General features: G+C 44.3%; 1 pseudogene; it reads right to left on the bottom strand.

The window, feature by feature from the left end:
• Positions 1-6,780: 6,780 nt before the first annotated feature.
• LOC139385904 (polyprenol dehydrogenase-like) lies at positions 6,781-21,619 on the bottom strand (annotated as a pseudogene).
• Between the last annotated feature and the right edge of the window lie 1,004 nt (positions 21,620-22,623).

Genomic DNA, 22,623 nt, shown 5'->3' with positions numbered 1-22,623 from the left:
TAGTGAGAAATAACAGCAGGAATCTGTAACCAAAGCTGTGATAACAATATGTGTATTGAAACATGATTTTGAAAGGATTTAAAAAACTATATTAAAACAAAATGTCGCTGGAAGCCATCTTGGAAAGGCTCTAAAGTAAAGAAACTAACAACTATCAATGGCAATCTGAGATTCAGCACCACAGACAGCGGGATCAGAATCCTGTGATCTGACATTTGGGAACCAGAGGACTGTGGACAGCGACCATCAGGTGCAGCCATCCCTGAATCCCTGAAATAGGCTACAAGAAACCCTAGTAAGCAGCAGGAAGTGTGAAGGTCAAGACTCCCCACAGACTCTGTTTTCATAGACCTTTCACAAACAAGCAATTTTCCAGGATAAAAACATTTGAGGAATCTTGTGTGGGTGTGTATATTGGCCTTCAGCAGTGGGGCTGATAGTGGAAAGTGGTGTGTGCGTGTGTGCACACATACATGTGTGTTAATGGAGGACTCCCATCTCCCCCCACTCCACTACAGCGAAACCCATTACATACTGTATCTCTGACCCCCCCCCCCCTTCCCTCTCTCCTCCCCCGTCTCTCAGGAGGACTGTCTTGCCATTCTATCTGAAATGGAGTGTCTTGATGCTGTCATGGGTGAAACGAAGGAGAAAGGGGCGATGTGTGTGCATGTGTGTATTTATGCCTGTGTCAAGAGGATGGTTTTGCTCACTGATGTGTTTTAGAGGCTGTGCCGATATGTATTTATCCCAGCAGTCTGAACATAGATAGATAGATGAAGTCTTAACTCTGTAGAAGTGAAGAGGTGTGGAGAGATGAAGTCAGACAGACTGTGATCATAACAGAGCTGGAGAGCCACAGCCTTTAGATCTCTGCCATCTCAGCTCCTCAGCGAAGCGTACCTTCTCTAGTGCTTGTCTCTTGGTAAGCCCATTGTAGGGGGTGGGTGCACTACTTTTGTGAAAAGAACACATTTATTTTTATATTTGTATTGTTTGTATATATTCCGATTTTTCAGGGGGTGCTGCAGCACCGTCAGATCCCCTACTTCCTGTGGCTATGGGTAAGACTGTTAAACAGGCAGGTGTGTACGTGCGCACGTGCGTTCGCGCGCGTGTGTGTGTGTGTGTGTGCGTGGGCGTGTGTGTATGTGCGTGTGTGTACGTGCGCATGTGCGGGCCTGCGTGTCATTGAGAAACATTATTATTAAGAGCTCAGATCAGAAAGAGACATTTCAGCAGGTCTTCAAGATGTGCCAAAGCCCAGTTGATGCCTGGCACACACACACGTGTGAAGATGGAGAGAACATAGCCATGTGCGGGTGAAAGAGAGGGTGGAAGGAATGTAGAGTGGAGAAAAGAGAGGATGGCGGTATGACGCAACAGGAATGAGTGGGCAGAGGGAACCATATGCCCCGGGGGTTGTCATGTCTGATTCTGAGAGAGAGCGAGCGAGAGAGAGAGAGAGAGAGAGAGAGAGAATCACAAATTATCTTAAATAACAATTGACAGAATAAACCTGAAATTACTTTTTGAAATGTAATTTGCGTTTTGTCGGTCAGTATTGTTAGTATTTCTAGGAGAAGATCTGGTCTATCCAATATGTTGGAGGCTTTACACAACTGGCTCTGCTGGGACATATACAATAGGATGAATCAGCTAATGAAACGATCAATTACTGATTTAATAATTAGAAATGTGACTCCTGCTGTGTGCTATTCCTCCACACTGAGTTGTTTCTTATTCTCTTCCGTTTTATTCTGTCAATTTTTCGAACATATTTGTTGTAGTCTAATTGGAGCATTTGGAGGAAGCAGCTTATATGGGAGAGAGATGACTCATAGCAGGAGGGAACGGGATTGTAAGTGTGTGTGCGTGCGAGCGTGAATGTGTGGCTGCTCGTATCACAGATGTCCTCTACTACTTTCAGCTTCTTCCCTCTGCTTCCAACACACACCAGCAGTCTGTGTCATTGAGATGGAGTGGCTCTAGTGATTTTGAATGTGGCATTGGGTATTGTTGACGGCAGAGGGGAGATGGTTGTTAATTCGAGGGGAAAGGTAATGACTGTGTGTGTCTGAGGGCAGCGTAATGACTGCTGCCAATACTCTGGTATGAGAGCCACTAGGAGATTAACTATGATGAATAGCTATTAACAGCTCTCAATATGCTAATGGTAGTAAGAGATCTCACTATAGTTACCCATTTTAAACCCTTTAGCCCTTTACACTCATGACAATTGGCCTATATGGAAAGGGTCAATTATAAAACATGCTTGACCATGTTAGCAATTGAAGGAGAAAACTTTGGAGATTTAGGTGGAAATTGTCATACCAGAGATGAGTACACAACAGTTCACAGATGTTGGCCCCATCCCCATCCACAGTGTCTCCGGCCCCTCCTGTCTTAGCCTCCAGTATTTATGCTGCAGTAGTTTATGTGCCGGGGGGCTAGGGTCAGTTTGTTATATCTGGAGTACTTCTCCTGTCCTATTCGGTGTCCTGTGTGAATTTAAGTGTGCTCTCTCTAATTCTCTCTTTCTTTCTCTCTCTCGGAGGACCTGAGCCCTAGGACCATGCCTCAGGACTACCTGACATGATGACTCCTTGCTGTCCCCAGTCCACATGGCCGTGCTGCTGCTCCAGTTTCAACTGTTCTGCCTTATTATTATTGGACCATGCTGGTCATTTATGAACATTTGAACATCTTGACCATGTTCTGTTATAATCTCCACCTGGCACAGCCAGAAGAGGACTGGCCACCCCACATAGCCTGGTTCCTCTCTAGGTTTCTTCCTAGGTTTTGGCCTTTCTAGGGAGTTTTTCCTAGCCACCGTGCTTCTACACCTGCATTGCTTGCTGTTTGGGGTTTTAGGTTGGGTTTCTGTACAGCACTTTGAGATATCAGCTGATGTTCAAAGGGCTATATAAATCAATTTGAATTTGAATTTGAATTCACCTGACACAAGACTGAATCCAAACATTACACTGTTGATTTGTCAATAACTAAATCTGACAATACTCTGGATACATTCAGTAACATAATAAAACTATTCATGGAAATGTTGAGGTAGGTGCAACATAAGAAAAAACTATTACAAGGATTTGAGTGTGAGGTCTAACTGGTGTCTCCAAGTGGACACACAGTAATTTAGTGGCACAGTAATGTTTATTGAGGCTTTGCCTGGTAGAAAAGGAGGAGGTGGAGAACATCACAACAACATAAACACACTGTTCATATTGACACAATGACCTCCATATTGAACCTAACCCCAGTCTTCATAGTGAACAGAAGTCTTTCTCCTCCAGAGGAATAAGCGCTAGATGTCTTCATATTGCTCAAACAGCTAACAAAGGTTTTTATGACAATAACAAGACAAGACAGTTCACAATTTAACTATAGTTCAACTCTACATGGAAATTCACAGTCACATTCTATATCTGAGGGAGTTCGGGCACAGCACAGCATTTGCACATCGCAAATCAATATTACCTGTATCTTGTCTGTTCTCCTGTAGCAGTCTCTGAATGTCGACAGGCTGGAATTCAAACCCGTCATGGTGACTTTTATATAGTGTCTTTATTTAATAATTACTTCAAACACACACTTTCTATTCTGAAAACTGGATGTGCCAGTAAAGGTCTGTTTTTAGAAACCAAAACCCTACCCATAATAACCAACCCAAACAGCATCCAGTCTGACAGCTACAGTAACACACTCACCCCCTCATGTCTGGAAGACATGAACCCTGTGCTCAGTAGCAGAATGAGAGCTTAAACTAAAGGAAGGTTTACACACAGGGTCTGTAGTTATCCCCAGTCCCGATTTACTAGTCTCTGTGGGCTATGTGTGTTATGTCAATTAAGTTAGTTTCATATAAGCCTGAAAATCTGAGGACTGATGGTAGATACAATTACTTGCAAAAGTTTTCAACCCCTTGGCATTTTTCCTATTTTGTTGCCTGACAACCTGAAATTAAAATGTATTTTGGGGGGATTTGTATCATTTGATTTACACAACATGCCTACCACCCCCCAAAGCCAATACCCCCCCAAAGACACCCTTTTCAGCAATTACAGCTGCAAGTCTCTTGGGGTATGTCTCTATAAGCTTGGCACATCTAGCCACTGGGATTTTTGCCCATTGCAGCTGCAAGTCTCTTGGGGTATGTCTCTATAAGCTTGGCACATCTAGCCACTGGTATTTTTGCCCATTTTCCAAGGCAAAACTGCTCCAGCTCCTTAAAGTTGGATGAGTTCTGTTGGTGTACAGCAATCTTCAAGTCATACCACAGATTCTAAATTGGGTTGAGGTCTGGGCTTTGACTAGGCCATTCCAAGACATTTACATTTTCCCCCTTAAACCACTCGAGTGTTGCTTTAGCAGTATGCTTAGGGTCATTGTCCTGCTGGAAGGTGAACCTCTGTCCCAGTTTCAAATCTCTGGAAGACCGAAACAGGTTTCCCTCAAGGATTTCCCTATATTTAGAGACATCCATCATTCCTTCAATTCTGACCAGTTTCACAGTCCCTGCTGATGAAAAACATCCCCACAACATGATAACTGCCACCACCATGCTTCACTGTGGGGATGGTTTTCTCAGGGTGATGGCAGGTGTTGGGTTTGTACCAGACATAGCGTTTTCCTTGATGGCCAAAAAATACAATTTTAGTCTCATCTGACCAGAGTACCTTCTTCCATATGTTTGGGGAGTCTCCACATGCCTTTTTTGCTTATTTTTTTCTTCAAGCAATGGCTTTTTTTTGGCCACTCTTCTGTAGACCAGCTCGGTGGAGTGTATGGCTTAAAATGGTTATATGGACAGATACTCCAATCTCCGCTGTGGAGCATTGCAGTTCCTTCAGGGTTATCTTTGGTCTCTTTGTTGCCTCTCTGATTAATGCCCTCCTTGCCTGGTCCATGAGTGTTGGTGAGTGGCCCTCTCTTGGAAGGTTTATTGTGGTGCCATAATCTTTCAATTTTTTTAATAATGGATTTAATGGTGCTCCGTGGGATGTTCAAAGTTTCAGATATTATTTTATAACCCAACCCTGATCTGTACTTCTCCAGAACTTTGTCCCTGACCTGTTTGGAGAGCTCCTTGGTCTTCATGGTGCCGCTTGCTTTGTGGTGCCCCTTGCTTAGTGGTGTTGCAGACTCTGGGGCCTTTCAGAACAGGTGTATATATAGTGAGATCATGTGACAGTTCATGTGCCACTTATGTGACTTCTGAAGGTAATTGGTTGCACCAGATCTTCTTTAGGGTCTTCATAGCAAAGGAGGTGAATACATATGCTGCACCACTTCTCTGTTTATATTTTCTAGAATTTTTTTAAACAAGTCATTTTTTTCATTTCACTTCACCAATTTGGACTATTTTGTGTATGTCCATTACATGAAATCCAAATAGAAATCTATTTAAATTACAGGTTGTAATGCAACAAAATAGGAAAAACGTCAAGAGGGATGAATACTTTTGCAAGGCACTGTAGATCGGTATGGTTTGGCCATGCAATCTGGACATAACATAGTAAACAAAAATCCAGGACACTCAGATGAATATGACATATTACGTATGGTATGTATTCATTTGTGGATGTCAATCATCCCTTTTGTCACGACTTCCACCGAAGTTGTTCCCTCTCCTTGTTCGGCGGTGTTCGGTGGTCAATGTCACCGGCTTTCTAGCTGCCACCGATCCATGTTTCATTTTTCCTTTTGTTTTGTCTGTTTTACACACCTGGTTCCCATCTCATGATTATGTTCCTTATTTAACCCTCTGGTTTCCCTTTCTGTTTTGTGCGTGATTGTCTTTCGTGTGTTGGAGTTCGTATCCTGTTTTGTATTTGTTTTATAACGGGATTTTTGTTCCGTTCTCGGATGGAGTAAATACAGTGGTTTTACTCTTACCTGTGTCCTGCGCCTGACTCCTTCACCATCCTCTAGATAGACTCTGACAGTTTGACACGTGTTCTGCTCAGTAAACACAGTGGTTTTACTCTTACCTGTGTCCTGCGCCTGACCCCTTCACTATCCTCTAGATAGACTGACAGTTTGACACGTGTTCTGCTCAGTAAATACAGTGGTTTTACTCTTACCTGTGTCCTGCGCCTGACTCCTTCCTTCACCATCCTCTAGATAGACTCTGACAGTTTGACACGTGTTCTGCTCAGTAAACACAGTGGTTTTACTCTTACCTGTGTCCTGCGCCTGACCCCATTCACTATCCTCTAGATAGACTGACAGTTTGACACGTGTTCTGCTCAGTAAATACAGTGGTTTTACTCTTACCTGTGTCCTGCGCCTGACTCCTTCACTATCCTCTAGATAGACTGACAGTTTGACACGTGTTCTGCTCAGTAAATACAGTGGTTTTACTCTTACCTGTGTCCTGCGCCTGACTCCTTCGCTGTCCTCTAGATAGACTCTGACAGTTTGACACGTGTTCTGCTCAGTAGACACAGTGGTTTTACTCTTACCTGTGTCCTGCGCCTGACTCCTTCACTATCCTCTAGATAGACTGACAGTTTGACACGTGTTCTGCTCAGTAAACACAGTGGTTTTACTCTTACCTGTGTCCTGCGCCTGACTCCTTCACTATCCTCTAGATAGACTGACAGTTTGACACGTGTTCTGCTCAGTAAACACAGTGGTTTTACTCTTACCTGTGTCCTGCGCCTGACTCCTTCGCTATCCTCTAGATAGACTCTGACAGTTTGACACGTGTTCTGCTCAGTAAACACAGTGGTTTTACTCTTACCTGCGTCCTGCGCCTGACTCCTTCGCTATCCTCTAGATAGACTCTGACAGTTTGACACGTGTTCTGCTCAGTAAACACAGTGGTTTTACTCTTACCTGTGTCCTGCGCCTGACTCCTTCGCTATCCTCTAGATAGACTCTGACAGTTTGACACGTGTTCTGCTCAGTAACACAGTGGTTTTACTCTTACCTGTGTCCTGCGCCTGACTCCTTCGCTCTCCTCTAGATAGACTCTGACACCTTTTGTATGATATGTTACGAATTATAATTCGTACGATATGTTGAGCATTCAAATTTGTTGTGGCTAACATTAGCTAGGCTAGGGGTTAAGGTTAGGAGTTAGGTTAAAGGGTTAAGTTTAGGGGAAGGGTTAGCTAACATGCTAAATAGTTGCAAAGTAGCTAAAAAGTAGTATGTAGTTGCAAAGTTGCTAATTAGCTAAAATGCAAAAATTGTCAATTATGAGATACGAACACACAACCTTTGTGTTGCTAAATGTAACATATCATACTACTTTGAGTGTCCGGACTTTAATTGACTATGGTACGTCTAGTTTATGAGACCAGCCTGGGCCATGATAGTATGAGTTGATTGTTTAGATAAGCATGTGTGTGATTGGATGCACAGTTGAATATATATATGTGTGTGTTTTTTGTTTTTTTTCATCACAGGGGCAGACTTGCCAGATGGGCTGGTCCAGCCAGTTTTAACTCAAAATGATAACCATCTGGCTAATAATGAGGTCCATTTTTGGTCACAGTCTGCCTTTGTGTGTGTGACTGTTTGTCTTTGTCTTAATTTTGCAGAATTTTCACTGGGATATTTCCCTCCCACAATGAATGCACTGGGAGCAAAGCCAAACGAGGTAGCAGCAGAGAGAGTAGATTAAGAATCTCTCTGTCTCCTTTTCCTTTACTCATTGTCTTTCTCTCCCTCTGCCACAAATATCAGTACTGGTTTCAGTTGTGCTGCCTTTTTATGGATGCATACAAACCAATGACTGAAAGAAACACACAAACAGCGCACACACAAATACACATACTGTGCACAGAAACACACACAACGACTGGACTTGAGAGAGGTGATATGTGCATATTGATAAACCATCGCTCAGCTCTAACAGTAAAAGAGAAATACCATGAGACAGGTGTGTGTGTGACTCACAGCCCAGGAGGCGGGACACAATTTAAAGACCTTCTCTCAGATGATTTCTGCCCCCTGGAGAGGAAACCAGCAGCTTTGGCAAGAATTCCACAAAATACCCTTTGCTTTCACAAGAACTGAAAATATCAGTTTCAGGCTGTGATTCACTGATGTTACCATGCTGGCTTGTTCATTGGTCCTGGACCCTCCACTTGGGCAGGGGTCAGTATATGCTTCACAGATGGATCATAACACCAGATGCTCCTGGATGCTTCTAACATCATAATAAGCACACACACACACTGATGACAAGTACACACAGACACATACACACACACACACTTGTTTATGACAAAAGTAAGTTCTCCCATGGAGGGAAGGTGCTTTCTGTTCTGGAAGATCTGATCTGTCAACCAAAAGTCATAAGGTTGCTATGAACACTTATAAGGTCACTATTAACACTCATAGTGGCGCTACAGACACTCATAGCAGCACTATGAATACCCTTAACATAGTGTATGTGTCTGTATGTTCACAGTGCCAGAGGGAGAAGGTTGCTTCATTCCCATTAGCACATTCCTTTGAACAGCATGGGAAGGGACTTAACTCTTTACTAACCAATCAAAGTCTAGCCATGGTCGTCATCAGTCCAATCACAGTCTAGTGGTGAGGAGATTGTCAAAACAAAGACAACACCAGTCAGACAGACTAAGTGTTGGGTCTCAGACATCCAGTCCCATGTTGAAGGTCAGGGGTCATGGCAGGCCAACTTGTCTGCAGCTGGAGTCCCAGAGGCCGCGATGGAGCTGTGGGTCGTAGGTGTTTGGTGATGTCATCTCTGTGCGCCCATTGCTCCAGTAGGCTCCTCCCTCCCCCTCCAGAGACGGAGATAGAGCAGTGTAGAGCACCGTGGACACTCCCTGGGACGGGCTCTGGGGGCACAACACAAACTGTCAGACTGTTATACATAACGCATGCACCCAGGCACGCACACACACACACACACACACACACAACGAGGCTGTTATATAAACACGCACAACCAGCAGAGCTTCACTGGCATAAAGATACAGCTAGATCTACACCCTAACAACAAAAGCCTACAGTATTTCTACAACAACATGACTTTTCAACCTATTTCTACATGAGACTCTGATAAACAGTGTGTGTGTGTGTGTGTGTGTGTGTGTGTGTGTGTGTGTGTGTGTGTGTGTGTGTGTGTGTGTGTGTGTGTGTGTGTGTGTGTGTGTGTGTGTGTGTGTGTGTGTATTAATGTGATAGTGCTGAGGAGCCTGCTATTAATGGTGCATTTGTAGCTGCATGGCAGAGGCTCCCTAAAGGTCATTTACTTAGGCAACTGCCTGTAGTGATTACACTCTCTAACACCCACACAGCACACACAGGGCTGTCTCCTTCCATCCCATCCTCCAGACACACACAGGGCTGTCTCCTTCCATCCCATCCTCCAGACACACACAGGGCTGTCTCCTTCCATCCCATCCTCCAGACACACACAGTGCTGTCTCCTTCCATCCCATCCTCCAGACACACACAGGGCTGTCTCCTTCCATCCCATCCTCCAGACACACACAGGGCTGTCTCCTTCCAACCCATTCTCCAGACACACACAGGGCTGTCTCCTTCCATCCCATCCTCCAGACACACACATTGCTGTCTCCTTCCATCCCACCCTCCAGACACACACAGGGCTGTCTCCTTCCATCCCATCCTGCAGACATTAACAGGGCCTCCAGGCCAATGCTTTAAGATATGAAACACGATCTAAAATAACCCCAATGAAATGAACAACTATTTAGTTAGCAACAAGCAAATGTTTTAACATTTAATTTTGTGTTTGTGTCTTTGTGTCTGTGTGTGTGTGAGTGTGTCTATGTGTGCATGCGTGTGTGTCTGTGTGTGTTGGTAGAGCATGGCGCTTGCAACACCAGGGTTGTGGGTTCGATTCCAATGGGGGACCAGTACGAAAAAGTACCAAAATGTATGCACTCACAACTGTAAGTCACTCTGGATAAGAGTGTCTGCTAAATGCCTCAACAGTAAAAGACAGAGTCATGGGACATTGATTCATGCATATCTTATGGAGATTCTGAACATTCTCATCTTTCTTAAACTTGACAAGTTTTCCCTCTTCATCTCTCTTTCCCTTCACTTCTCTCTCTTTCTCTCTCTGCCTAAAAATACACTCTGAAGTCAGTATGGTACTGAAATGCCACATTTTAAGATACTTATTCCGTAATTAACTTCTTGAATAAATCGTTCCGATTTATTCTGAAAACTTTGACAGTAGTCAGATACAGGAAATTCAATGGTAGCCATATAACTCTATGCACAATGATGACTTTTAACAATTCCACAGAACAGTTTACAAAAACACATTTACATGAAGAACAGTGCATATGCAAAGTTTGGTCACAGAATGATGGCACAAACAGCGCAAACAGTCATTATGTTACCAAACGTTGCATCTGCACTGTTCAGTAAATGTGTTTCTATAAAATGTTTAGTGGAAATTGTTAAAAGGAGTCCTTGTGCATAGAGTTGTAGGTTTGTTTAACTTTACAATCATTGGTTTTTGTTTGGCATAAATGTATAAAGTGAAAAGTCTGAGTCTCAGCATCATTCTGTTACTGTGTAATTGACAATACTCGATTAGCACTGTGTGTGTGTGTGTGTGTGTGTGTGTGTGTGTGTGTGTGTGTGTGTGTGTGTGTGTGTGTGTGTGTGTGTGTGTGTGTGTGTGTGTGTGTGTGTGTGTGTGTGTGTGTGTGTGTGTGTGTGTGTACCCTAAAGAGCAGGCGTGCGATGGCTGTCTGTGCGAGGTGGGCGGTGGGGAAGAGGTGGCAGTAGAGTGAAGTCGACCATCCCAGGGTCCACTGCACATGAGCTCACTGGAAACCCTCCTCTATCCAGCCTCTGTTGCAGGTGGGAGGAAAATAACAGTAGTGCCAGCTTACTCTGGGAGTACGCCGCATGGGCCGAATAACACTGCCTGAAGACTGAAAGAGAGGGGGGAGAAAGATGTTGAAAAAAGGTCTGGAGTGGGAGGAAATTAGGAGAGGAGGGTGTGTGTGTATGTGATGCGTGGGTTGACTCATAACCCGTAGTCCCCACGGTTATATCCGCTGGGCGGGTGGGTTTAGGGTCATGAAATATTATGTGGATGAAGGGTGGCTGGATTGAATACAGAGAAAACACTACCTTAAAAATTCTATAAATATATAATTATTGTGCAATTTAAATCTATAGGTTTTTCTATCATTATTTTAGGCTATCTGGTATTAGTGCATAAGCCTAAGCTTTAGGGCCTAACTGTACGCACGCCAAATAGCCTACACACCAATCGCCAAATGCATTTGGGAAAGGGCAGAAAAAGTTAATGTCAATCCACGGAAACAAGAAGGACAATGTCAGAGTTTAATTCAGTAAGAGAAAAGCTGCAAAATGGAGTGGAAGATCAAGAGACAGGAGGGCCGGAAAAGTCATGTTTGGGAAAGATTTGGTGAAGTGGTGAAAGAGGATGACACCAGGCTATGTTATGTGTGATGATTGTGATGATTTCTTCCCGGTCCCTAAATGTCTTTGCGCCCCGAAAGAAGCAGGGATGACAGAGAAAACTTTACCGATGTCAACTAGATTGAAGCATTCATTCTATCGATTTATGACATTCTGGTGACCAAACGTTTATTTAGTCTTCTAGGGCAACATAATGAGTGAAGAGAAGCTGCATGTATCTGATTGTAGCCTTGTGGTTAGAGCGTTGGACTAGTAACCGAAAGGTTGCCAGATCGAATCCCTGAGCTGACAAGGTAAAAATCTGTAGTTTTGCTCCTGAACAAGGCAGTTAACCTACTGTTCCTGGGCCGTCATTGAAAATAAGAATTTGTTCTTAATTGACTTGCCTAGTTAAATAAAGGTTAAAAAAATTAATAAATAGACAAGTTAATTAACAAATAGCCTACCAAAATGTCAGAAATTATAAGCAGAAACATATCTACAATCAGGCAGAAAGATTGTCCAAAAGAATTGTTATGCCTGCAGGGCATGTTCTATATTAGTGGGTTCGGGACGGGTGCGTGCCTCAGATGTTCACTTTATCACATATACTCGGGCAGTTGCGGATGGGTAATTAGTAATTGCGGGCAGGTGCAGGTGAACAAACAGCTCACCCGTGCCCCACTAGTGTGTGTGTGTGTGTGTACCTGTTTAGCAGGCTGTCTAGTTGTATCTCTCCAGCACCATGAGCTGACGAGGAGAGGGTGACAACACATGAGCAGGAACCACGTTTCCCAGAATGCTTTAATGTGTCTAACAGCAGCAAGGTCAACAGGAAGTGACCTAGGTAGTTGACCCCGAAGTGACGCTCAAAGCCCTCCTCTGTACGACCCTCAGGGACCAACATGACCGCCTCTGCACGTGTGCACAAACACAAATAGTTAAGACACAGTTCATTTAAGAATTTAAGTCTCATATCAAGCGTATAGGTCGGCAGATTGATTGGTTGATTGTGTGTCACTCACCATTGTTGACTAAGATGTGCAGCGGTAGGCCTCGTCTCTTGATACTCTGGACAAATTGCCTGACTGACTGCAAAGATGCCAGATTCAACTGATCAAACTCCACTGAAAACACAAAACACACATACACCATTCATTTAAATACAATACACAGTACAGATATAAGATCTTAATTTGATTACCCTGTTGCAGGAGAACTTTCCTGCAATACAGAACATTTTAAATGTGTAGTGTAGTTTAGGTTTAAAAAGGCTTCTGAAGTTTGTAATTTCCACTTAGAAATTTCAGACTTGGTTTTCCCTTGCGAAAAATGTATCAACCCTTACAAAAATCACTATTAATTATAATCCATTTAATAATTCCCATTACTTGTTGCTGCAGGATTAATCTCCTGCTGTAGCAAACTGGCTCAAATTAAGATCCTACATCTGTAAATACACATATACGGGTAGAAGGTCCTATAGGCAGATCATTTGAGCACACAGAAACAAACAAACCTACACACAGCATAATCAGCACTCTTGTAAAAAAAAACAAATCTGCTAACTGTGTCTGTAGTGGAAAATCAAAGCAGCATCAATGTATTAATCTCCTACAGTAGGCTCTTCTCTAATAGAGAACACAAACTGCTGCTAGCTTCATACACATTATACTACATGATACCAATACCTCCTCCTAACATCTCATACAGTAAGTATTCTGCAGCAGCAACGCTGGCAGGACTTGCTGTAGGACCTCTGCTCTGTGTGTGTTGTGTGTGTGTCTGTGTGTGTGACTTTCAGAGTCAAAAATAGCCTTTCACAATGGATGATTTTTAGTCCAGGGCTAAACTTATCCTGGGTTAAAAGTAGCCTAGGGCTAGCTTACCCTTGTTTCACACTAGCATTAGTTTACCCAGGGTGAAACCAAAATGTCCAGCTTGAAAAGCCCTAGTCCTCTGGCTGTGTGCGTGTGAATACTATTTGTGTTTGTGTGTGTGTGTTTGTGTGTTTCATACACAGGCTAAGCCAGGGTTTGATACTGATATGAGAATAATTTAACTAATGCCAAATTCCAGTCCTAACACTGTGTGCTTTGCCCCTGTCTGAATGCCTGCCTGCCTTTCTGTCCCTCTCTGTCCCCATGTCCCCAACCTGTCATCCTGTCTTTCTGAGTATGATTTTGCTATAAACGGGTGGTGTTTTGATTGGCTCTGGCAAAACATAAGAAGCCTTTGGTATACATGTGCTTTGCTATTTTCCTCTCAACAATTGGGCATTTAGGGCACACTCCACTCCTTTCCTCCTATCCTTTCCACCCCTCCTCTTCCTCTCTCCCTTCCACACCACCTTTTCTACCTGTGATAATTACAACGAGGATCTGGGCTCCATGCCAGAGAGATAAGCACATTTTACACCTACAAGCTTTTCATTCTGTTAATGTACCCAGTGCTACTCCACTCTGACCCAATACACTACTGCACCACTGCTACAGTCCATATCAAATGCACTGTTAATACACTACTGTCTATCAAATGTAGCCTAGCTACTGCAGTGTTACATTTAATATAGTGTCCAGTCATGACTCACAAAAGTAGGTGGGTAAATTCTGAGCACCTATCAAGATGACGGTAGGCAAATAACTAAATTTTAATACAAAAAAACGCTAATAGGTGGTTAAACACTTTTCACTATTCAGTGCTCTGCTTACTTACATTTATCCTCCATTACACCACTGGTTAACACACTGTTCCCTTTCAGTCGATGACTCTGTATACAATACTATGGGGAGTCACCGACCAATCAACAGCCCGAGGGATGCCAAGCCCGCCCCCAGAAGCATCCATTTCCTAAATTATTTTGCTTTTCAGCTCGCCTGATGGAAGAATGTGTCACGCAATTTACAAACTTTTCAAGCACACGAAGACTACGAGATTCGGCACTAACTAAAGTGTCTGTTAGTGGGGAGAGAGTACTCGCCCCCTAGATGTTGCGAGTTTTGGGTCTTGGTATACGTTTTTGTGTTTGCTAAAAGCTAACTACTTTCTGCTCTGTTTGTGTAGCTAATATTTCCTTGCTTGGGTAGGATTTATGTTAGCTAAAAACCAACTACTTTGTTCTCTGCTTGTGTAGCCAGTGCTTCCTTGCTTGAGTAACATGGCTAGTGGTAAGAGTAAGTTTTAAAAAAAAAAGGCTAACCATCTGAGTTTGAACCTCCTACCGTGCTCTTGGGCATGTGGTTTCACAATGAAAATGAAAGATACTCACTAGTGCTGTCCTGTTTGCCTGGGGTGGAAACATGCTCAGGAGGCTTTGGCTCGGACCAATTTGTGTGACCATTGTCTCCGACTGGGCTCAACTTTCATTGGGCATCGGGCTGAATTAGTGAGAAAGATTGGGGCTGCTGGTGAAGGGTCAACCGGTGATTTGACCTTGATAATGGGGTTGTCTGAAGCTGGGAGAGAGCGGCAGTGGTGGTCGGAGTTGATAGGAGTGTCATCCCAGCCGTGTGAGGCTCATTCCGGTTTCTCTGGCAGTGTTCAGAGTCCGGATTCCGGGATGATATAGTATCCCTGGTTGGCTCTGGAGGGATTTCAGAGTGTCAATCGGATGACATCAGTCCGGGGCAGCCTACATCCCCAGCTTTGGATTCGGCGGGGCAGAGTGAACCATTAGTGGTTAATGCACCTTTGATGGAGCTATATCGTAGGGCGACAAATCACCTGGGGGTGGATTGGCCGTCTTCTCCCCACAAGAGTTTCAAATCAAATTTAATTTGTCACATGCTTACTTACCAACAATGCAGAGAGAAATAAAAAGTGAAATAATAGAAAAATAAAACACGTAATAATAAAACACAATGAGTATATATATACAGTGGCAAGAAAGGTATGTGAACCCTTTGGAATTATCTGGACTTCTATATAAATTGGTCATAAGTCTACAATAGACAAACACCATCTGCTTAAACTAATAACACAAACAATTATACGTTAAACCGTATAAACATTGACAGTGCAGGCTGGAAAACGTATGTGAATCCTTGGATTTAACAACTGGTTGACCCTCCTTTGGCAGCAATAACCTCAACCAAACGTTTTCTGTAGTTGCAGATCAGACCTCCACAACGGTCAGGAGGAATTTTGGACCATTCATCTTTACACAACTGTTTCAGTTCAGCAATATTCTTAGGATGTCTGGTGTGAACCGCTCGAGGTCATGCCACAGCATCTCAATCGGGTTGAGGTCAGGACTCTTAATGGGCCACTCCAGAAGGTGTATTTTCTTCTGTTGAAGCCATTCTGTTGCTGATTTACTTCTGTGTTTGGGTCGTTGTCCTGTTGCATTACACAACTTCTGTTAAGCTTCATGTAGCCTTACATTCTCCTGCAAAATGTCTTGATAAACTTGGGAAAGTCATGAACATCAAGGTTTTTGGAGATACTTTTGTAACCCTTTCCAGCTTTATGCAACAACGCAACAACAAAATCTTCTGAGATCTCTTTTGTTCGAGGCATTGTTCACATCAGGCAATGCTTCTTGTGAATAGCAAACTCAAATGTTATGAGTGTTTTTCATAGGGCAGGGCAGCTCTAACCAACATCTCCAATCTCGTCTCAATGATTGGTTAGCTGACTCCTGACTCCAATTAGCTTTTGGAGAAGTCATTAGCCTAAGGGTTCACATATTTTTCCCAACCTACACTGTGAATGTTTAAATGATGCATTCAATGTAGACAATAACGTTTTAAGCAGACTGTGTTTGTCTGTTGTTGTGAAGATGAAGATCAGATCAAATTTTAGGACCAATTTATGCAGAAATCCAGATAATTCCAAAGGGTTCACATACTTTTTCTTGAGACGGTATACGGGGTACCAGTGCTGAGTTGATGTGCAGAGGTGCGAGGTAATTGAGTTAGACACTGTATGTACGTATAACTGGGAATAAAGGGACAGATAATAAACAGTAGCAGCAGCGTATGTGATGAGTCAAAAAAGTTATTCCAAATGGGGCAATGCAGATAGTCCTGGTAGCTGTTTGGTTAACTATTTAACAAACAATTTAGCAGTCTTATTGCTTGGAGGTAGAAGCAATTCTGGGTCCTGTTTGATTCAGACTTGAATTTGATTCAGACAGAATTTCTAGGGCCTTTCTTTGACACCGCCTGGTATAAAGGTCCTAGACGGCAGGGAGCTCGGCCACAGTGATGTACTGGGATGTACGCACTACCCTCTGTAGAGCCTTGCAGTCAGATGCAAAGCAGTTGCCATACCAAGCAGTGATGTAGCCAGTCAAGATGCTCTCAATGGTGCAACTTTAGAACTCTGAGGGTCCATGTTAAATCTTTTCAGCCTCCTGAGAGGCCATGTTCACGACTGTGCTGGTGTGTGTCACCATGATAGATCCTTAGTGATGTGGACACCGAGGACCTTGAAGCTTTCGACTCACTCCACTACAGCCCGTAGATGTGAATGGGGGCATGCTCGGCCCTCTGTTTCCTGTAGTCCATGATCAGCTCCTTTGTCTTGCTGAAATAGATGGATACGTTGTTGTTCTGGCACCACACTGCCAGGTCTCTCACTTCCTCCCTATAGGCTGTCTCATCATAGTCAGTGTTCAGGCCTACCAGCGTCGTATTGTCGGCAAACTTAATGATGGTACTGGAGTCGTGTGCTGCCACTCCAGGTCAGAGGCAGGTTTCCCAGGGCCAGGGGGGCGGATTCGAGGACGGTTTTGGACCATTTTGGTGCTTCTGAGCAGCTTTGAACGTCTTGGAACAGATGCCATGCTGGGTCAAAGAAGAAAGGAAAGGGGGATACCTAGTCAGTACCAATGAATGCATTCAACTGAAAGCTTGGTTACTGGCCCAATGCTCCTACCCGAAGAGCGGGATGGAGGCTGATTATTCCACAGGGCAGGGGAAGGAGGAGACCTTGTGACCCTAGCTGGATGCCGGGGAGGGGGTGTGTTCTCGGGGCCCTCCTTCCCGACCATTTACTGTGGCAACAGTGTTTCCAAGTGCTTGGTCAATGGGGGTCAAGTTACTGGTTGCCGAAGTCCCCAAACCCATTGTGAGCCGGGTATCAGAACGGCTGTACCACGAAAGCACATTGTTTCTACCCAAGGTTCCTTGGTGTTCAGCGGTGGCGTACATCAACAAGCAGGGGGGAATGCGGTCTCTCTCTCTCTCCTAAACCTTGCCTGTTATCTGCTTGTATGGAGCAGAGCACATTTCCTGTCACTCAGGGCAACGTATCTTCCCGGATCTCTCATCGTGTGCACCCCCTGGGACCGGTTTGGCAGGGCTGATGTAGATTTTTATGCATCGCGAGAAAATGCACATTTTTGTCTGTTCTTCTCAATGTTGTTGATTCTGGTGGCTCCCGGTTCGCCCAGATAACCCTCATTTCCCAGAGATCATCCGCCAGTTGGGCGGGGCCACTTGGAGGGCTCTGTGTCATCGGGATCTATTGTCCCAGGCGCACAGGAAAATCTGCCGCCCACGACCGCAAATATGGATCTGTGGGTTTGGCCCCTGAAAGGTTGAATTTGACGGCTAGGGGTTTACCCTCAAATATGATTATGACTATACAGTCAACGCATGCACCTTCTACTAGAGGGTTGTACATATATATACTGTGTGTCTTACAGGTCCCTGGCTTTATAGATGTTCCCTGTCTCACCTCCACCGTTAGCTTCCAGTAAACAACGAATGTTGCATGGCCTGAGTCCGGTGCGCACTTTTTGTCCAGTGCGCACTTTAGGACCAAGGATATCCACGTTTGTGACCAGATTTCTGTTTGTTTCGCTAATCCAGCTTGGGATTGTGGAGGCTATCTCCCTGGCATATGTCAGCAAAGGACAAGGGTTGCCTAGTGGTGTGCGTGCTCACTCCACTAGGGGTGTGGAGGCTTCTTGGGCATTGTTCAGGGGCATAAAGATTGGAGATGCCTATGCTGCAGCGAGTTGGGGTTCCCGAAAAATGCTTTTGTGAGGTTTTATTGCTTAGACATAATTGCTCACTGTGTGGCTCATAGTGTTCTTAGTGTGCAGGTTGCGCATTTATCAGGGTTACGACAGTTACCTGTGGGTTTGAGCCTTGGGCTCCCGTGGTTCATCGACTCTGGTTGATGCTATGCAGTGAGCGTGTGCACTTTACCAAGACAGGTGTTCTGCTGTTTTGGGTTCCTTGTATGAATTCTGACATTTCAGGCTCACAAGGTATGTATTTTTCATGGAACCGTTTGGTCTATGGACTTGGGCTGCAGTGGAAGCGTGTCAGTGTGCATAAGCAAGTTGCAGTAGGTTCTGGTTCCCTGTATGGGGCTCTGACAGTTCCGGCTTCAAGGGGTAAGTATTAGGGGAAAAGGTGACTTCTGTAACCCCTTTTTGGAGCCGGTGAAACCTGTGTGTGCGTGCTTGGGCTGCTGTGGGTCTCCTAGTCTGGAACCCTCTGAGGCGGCTTGGGGTGTGATTTATGTCTCCATAGTATGTTATACTGAGTGACCGACTGAAAGGGAATGTACAGTTATGAATTTAACTACTGTTCCCTGAAGTAGGTAATGAGGTATAACTCAGTTTGGGGATTTGGGCTCGCTGAAGAGTGATACTGAATTGAGGAAATAGATGCGAGCCCCGGTATTATACCCAGGAAGGCGGGCTCCTGAGGGCAGGCTTGACATCCATTGGCCCGTTGGGCGTGTACTCTTTCTTCTAATCTCCTCTCTCCTGCGCTGTCTCCTATGCTCCGTACACACAGACAAACATGCACACGAAGAGCCAGAGGACGTTTGGTGAGAAGCACCTGCCTCACATACTAATGACGCTTCCGTTACATTGTCATTCAGACACACGCTCACACGCACCCCTCCCTACCCCCACCTCATCGCCCCATCGGCACATTGTCATTCAGAGGACAGAGCTACATGACCCTCACCTCCCCCCACTTCCTTCATCTCCCAACTCACCCCCGTCATTCAGAGCACCGTCATTCAGAGCATCCCGTCATTCAGAGCATGCTTCCCTCCCCCGCCCCCACTCCCTAACACCCCTCAATGCCATACCTCTTAATCTTCACAAAGAGAAATAGATCATGCAACAGTTCCAGAGAGGAAATCTACTTCAATGACGCCGTCTCACTTTTAACTGACGTGACGCACTAGAGCAGAGATGCACAGCTCCAGTTCTTCTACAGTCATTCTGCGTTTTAACTAGAAGCTGATTTCTACCTGCAAAAAGGTGTGTTCACTCACACTCCAATCAGTAATATCAAGAGCCATGGACGCACGAAAGCAAACAGGACTGTGTGGACTGTGTGTTACCTTTGGCCTCTCTGTTCTCCTCACAAATCCTCTTCACAGCAGACACACCCTTCAGCTCATTCTGTCCAGCTAGAGAGGGAGAGAGAAGGGAGAAGAGAGGAGGGGAGGAGAAGAGAGGAGACTGATCTAATTAATTTCCTAAGTAAACACACCCAGTAAACACTCAGAGCGAAAGAGAGAGCGAGAGATGCATACCCACACGCACATCCAGACACACACAAACACAGTCCCTTGCCACGGCAGGCCTATATGCACACATTTCTAAATTCCACAACACACAACTACCCACATACACTCCAGGAGAAGCTGCCTATCTGAACAGATAATTAAAAACCTACCCTGAGGAAATAATTTGCCTACTAAATATTTCTGTCCGTGGGTATTAAACATGTAATTAAGACATTATATTAACTAAGTATATTAATCAGTTCATGGTACTGTTGAACGGTATAACACATTCACATTGGTAGGAATGTGGTGCACAGTATGGTGTCTTTATGTAGGCCTACCTATGATAATGTGGGCCCCCAGGCTGGCCATGTGTCTTGAGGTCTCATAGCCAATTCCCCTGGTGCCTCCCGTCACTATAGCAACTTTGCCATGTTGTAAGGCCAGCTCTGGAGAAAGGAAATGAATACAATGACAAATGGAATGGGGTAATAAACATGGTGCAGACATTACCCTATCCCCTAGTGTTATTCTTTAGGCCAGGACAACTCTCCTTCCGTACATGGCCATGCAGTTTATGAAGTTTGTGTGGCATGTTTACAGGTTTATGAAGTTTGTGTGGCATGTTTACAGGTTTATGAAGTTTGTGTGGCATGTTTACAGGTTTATGAAGTTTGTGTGGCATGTTTACAGGTTTATGAAGTTTGTGTGGCATGTTTACAGGCTTATGAAGTTTGTGTGGCATATTTACAGGTTTATGAAGTTTGTGTGGCATGTTTACAGGTTTATGAAGTTTGTGTGGCATGTTTACAGGTTTATGAAGTTTGTGTGGCATGTTTACAGGTTTATGAAGTTTGTGTGGCATGTTTACAGGTTTATGAAGTTTGTGTGGCATGTTTACAGGTTTATGAAGTTTGTGTGGCATGTTTACAGGTTTATGAAGTTTGTGTGGCATGTTTACAGGTTTATGAAGTTTGTGTGGCATGTTTACAGGTTTATGACATGTAGCTGGATGTATTTTCTTATTTTCCAGCTGGACAATCTGTTTCTGCTGTAGCAATTATCATGCCAGCATCAAAGGAGAAATATGTGGTGGTGAGCAGGTCAGTGGTAAATGTCATGTTGAGGTGTGTGTGTGTTTTAAGATTATAGAATTAGAATGAGTGAACAATAATGCATTGTAATTCTATGGTTGGGCAGTAGTTTACAACATGTTTGACATAGTTTAGTATGTGTGTAACAGGCCTAACCATTCCCTTTACAATATTCTTCCCTCCTGGTCCAGTAGACAACGATGTTGTGCAGGCTTTAGATCCAGACCAGCTCTAACATAGCCTGCTTCGGCTGTTGAGCGGCTGCGCAAGTAGCCAGCAGATAGAACCCTCGTGACTGCGCTGTTTATATGGAGGCGCTGATGAGCAAACGAGGGCATCTGAGACTGTCTGCTAAACTTTTGTTTTGTGTTCACATCAAACGGTTAGAAATGACCGGCAAAGCAATACTTAACAAAGTCAGTCTATGTTCTAGTTGGGGTGAACAGCAGCTCTTTCATCACAGCCTACAGCTGCTCTTACTCGTAGCGAAACTGGCTAATTAGCCTTGTTTTACACTAACCTGGCAACGTGAAGGGACGGCAGATCAATTGATTAATTAGAACTCTCAACCCAAGCAGGTACAGCCTAAGAGAAGGTAAATAACAATCCAGAAACCCCATAGCCTGGAGGTTGTGTTTGCGAGCACTTCTCTGGTCTCTTTATAATGACCGGCATACACACGAATCCCTCACTCCACCATGTGTCAGAAAGAGGCCCGTCCCAACACTAAGTGTCATACGTCTACTTGTCTCTTCTCTTCCTCGTCTCCTTCCTTCATCATGCGGGCTAGACAGCATAACAGAAGTTTAGGCCTACAGTGAGAACCTGGGGTCTGTTCAGTTGGGTGAAACGTTTCAGAACTTTTAGTTTAACTTGTGTAGAACATATATGACTGTCACGTAGAATAGACTAGAGAAGCATGTCAGCTCTATTAGAGTGAGTGAGTTTCTAGGTTGAGGGTCAGTGACGTGGGCCATCCTTTGTATTGTTTGTGGGAATCGCATCTCACGCATGACTGGGATTATTTAAGATGATGGGACAGTATTGTGACAGCTTTGTGCGCACACACACAGACAAACACATACACATGCATATGTACACAACCACATTCTCACACCTTCACATAAATGAACACAAACACACACATCCTTCCTGATTGTGATTGTTATTCAGCAGTGTGTCCAATAAGATCATAGACTTTGATCACAGCTTTGTTTTGTTGTTGTTGTTGTTGTTGTTGTTGCTGGTAGTGTGTATGTGTGTGTGTGTGTGCTTCATGTTGCATAACCAGGAGATAAATACAGTGGACATAGAATATGACAGGACTTGAGGGTGTGTGTGCTAACCAGCACAGAGAATAATTTCAGCCTAACCCAGAGCTCAGAACTTCCCATGGTTAAGGATAGCTAGGATAAGTAGAGGTGCTGCAGCACCCCCTGATAAATTGATCCTCCACCAGATTTCACAGTGGGTGCGAAACACTGTAGCTTGTAGGCCTCTCCAGATCTGTGACATTTGGTGGAGGATTGGTGATGATCTGGGGGTGCTTCAGCAAGGCTGGAATCGGGCAGATTGGTCATTGTGAAGCACACATGAATCAAGCCACGTACAAGGTTGTCCTGGA

The sequence above is a fragment of the Oncorhynchus clarkii genome, chromosome 3, assembly GCF_045791955.1.
Source record: "Oncorhynchus clarkii lewisi isolate Uvic-CL-2024 chromosome 3, UVic_Ocla_1.0, whole genome shotgun sequence".
NCBI lineage: Eukaryota > Metazoa > Chordata > Actinopteri > Salmoniformes > Salmonidae > Oncorhynchus > Oncorhynchus clarkii.
The sequence above is the reverse complement of the archived record's forward strand: the minus strand, read 5'-3'. Positions and strand labels throughout refer to the sequence as shown.